This window comes from Rhea americana, unplaced genomic scaffold (assembly GCF_003343005.1).
Source record: "Rhea americana isolate MKP2758 unplaced genomic scaffold, rheAme1 scaffold_406, whole genome shotgun sequence".
NCBI lineage: Eukaryota > Metazoa > Chordata > Aves > Rheiformes > Rheidae > Rhea > Rhea americana.
The window spans coordinates 343740-346516 of record NW_028186542.1 but is presented as its reverse complement, the minus strand read 5'-3'; positions in this window follow the sequence as shown (position 1 = coordinate 346516).

Genomic DNA, 2777 nt, shown 5'->3' with positions numbered 1-2777 from the left:
ATCCTGACACAGAATGACTAGTGTTACAGGCTTTGCGGTGCAGAAAAGCTTCAGTGGGGTCAAAAGCTTCAGCCTTTCCCTTGGGCTGCTCACCTGTGGGAGAAATCTCTGAGTCCCTAAGTCACAATAACTTCAGCTACCCAGGAAGGGCATGTGCCACACAGTGCTCTCCACCACTCTCCATCCTGATAGTGCCCAGACCAGGCACTGGTGGTGAGGAAGGGGCCTTTCCTCCAGCTCCTAYAAGCCACAGATGATGAGTGAGAAAAATTTCCGCTCACAAGCCAGAAAGGCTTCCTAGGGGCYAGATGCAGCCAAGAGACTGATGTTTCATTTAAATGGAGTCTGGCCAGGTGGGAGACACTGGGATGCAAACAGRGGCCTGGGCAGGCCAAGGAGAGACCTAAGGAGGAAGCTCTGTGCTGATGGAGTCCCAGGACTGCAGGTCACTGTGGGAATCTTCCTGCACCTGCAGAGCATTTGTGGCCAGTGGAAAGTAGGGGCTCCACTCCCAGTTGCTGCTAGTGCACTGCTGACCAGTCTGGGACTGGCACCCTAGGTGCTAGAGCTGTGGGCTGCCATGCGTAGTGTGCTCCCACAACGCCAAAGGCTTGCAGACTCCTGTAGCTTACARATGGCTTATGCACGGGGGGATTTTCCTGCACTCATAGCACAGGACATGGTGAACATGAATCTTCTGCCTTTCTTCTGCTGCTTGCTTATAGAAAGCWATTTTCCTCCACCACCCTGCAAGAAACCAAGCTTACTGACTCCTGTTGATGCTGGGTGGTGCAGAAGACACCATGGTATGGAAGCACTCTACCACCCTGGTGGAGACTAGGATTTTGCATAAATGCCAGTCATCTCATTCCCTGAGGCTTCATGTCCTGTATTTGCTAAGACAGAGATTCCCACCACATCTAAGACATGAGCAGTGTCAGCCAGAAGTTCTGAGCATCTGGCCTACAAAGCCCAAATCTGGCGCATTTCCTTCTAGAAGAGGCATTTCAGAGCCCAGAAGGAAGCTGTGCTTGTGGGCTGTGCCCTGCACCTCTTCCATTTGCAGCTGTCACCTGAGATGCTCTGTGCTATTGCTCTGGTACATCTCCTTGTTCTTATCTCTTGCTGTGTGTGCTTTGCCACATGCCCCTTCCCACTGTGCCACAAGGATCAGAAGCTTTTTGAGACTGGTTTCAACTATGTTGGGCAGGTTCAGTGTGCTTGGCTGGAAGAGGTTGCTTTCTAGAAAAAGCAACTTTCCAAGCCCTGATTTATTTATCTGTCCTACCCTAGAAGTCAAGGGGTAAAAGAAAGGGCTGGATTCAATTAACCAGGGGCTCCTCTAGAGAGCAGCAATCTAAGACTTCCTCTGGAAATCTTGGGAAAAAGTAAATGCCTTTCTAGGTACATGAAAACAAGCTTAGGGATTGGGGTATAGCATCCACTACCTACTTGGTACCATGGCAATAAACCATCGCTAGAAGGCTTTAACAAGGGTACAGGAAAGAGAWAGAAAATGGCCTTTAAAAGATACAGTATTCAGGGAGTTATTCACTTTAATAATACTTGCCAATCCTTTTCAGGCACACTGAGCATTTTGAAGGCTAATCCCAGCATAATGGCCATTAGCCCAGTTTCAGAGCCAGGAGATGACTGTCAGATAAGGGAGCAAAGGTATCAGCTGGGTCAGACCCTGTTTCCTGGGGACACAATGTTGGGTTTTGAAATAGCAGCAGGGCAGTGTCAGTGCAGAAAGCAAACACAGCTCAAGAGCAGAAGTGAGCTGTCCTTGGGGTAACTTAGCCATGGGTGCTTGTCCTCTCACTGCAGCTTTTCTCCACAAGGCCAATCTCAGGAAACACAGAAAACGGACCGTAGGATGCCAAAAGGCTCCCTGCAACTCTGCTCCCCCAGAGCTGCTGATCTACTGGAGGGACCTTGCTTCAAAGCAGTGAACTGACTACTGGACTCCTCAGTGAAAAACAAAAAATGTTGAAGCAAGAGCTGGCTGTACACCAATAGAGCAAACCAGGGGGAAAGGGAACTGCAGGCAGGCAGGAGCCTGGCTAGGGAGGAGTCCAAGGTTAAGTGGCTTTTCCCAGCACATGAAGCACTGTGCCTGCAGGAGTGGCTCTGGGCAGCAGGAGCACCACGGAGTGACTCGGAGAGGTCAAAGCAGGCTCTGGGTAAAGAGCTGTGAGGAAGTGATGTGCATCGCACTGGGACGCCATAGCAACCACAACAGTTTGGTCATTGCTTCAGCCAAGAGTACCAGCCTGGAGGTCCATGAGCTCCATGCTCTCCGGCAGGGCCCTGTGCGAGGGGAGCCAGAGGCACATGGCACCCAGGGCCCGAGAGCCAGGGCAGCCTTACTGCTCCTTCCCTGGGCTGGCTGCAACGTGGGGCTGCTGTGAAGAGCAGAACGCTACTCGCTGGTTCGGAGGGAGCAGCAGACAGCCCTGAGGCCAGGGAGGCCGTGACCGGCCGGGAGCGCTGGCCAGGCCCCTCGCCCCTGAACCGTGGGCCTGGGTGCTGGCAGCACTGTCCCACGGGCTGGGAGCGCGGCACCCTCTCCGTGAGCCCTGTCAGCAGGCTCCGCAGCCAGGGAGGTCTTCAGCCCGCAGAAGGGTGAAGGCACAGGGGGCCCTCGCRGCGGCGCGGCGGAGGGAACCTCACGCTGAGGTGACGGAGGGGCGGCACCGCGGCGTGACAGACGCCCCTCCCACGGGGTGGCCCGGGACGTCCGCCGGGGGCCCCGGGCTTCCCGCCCCGAGGGC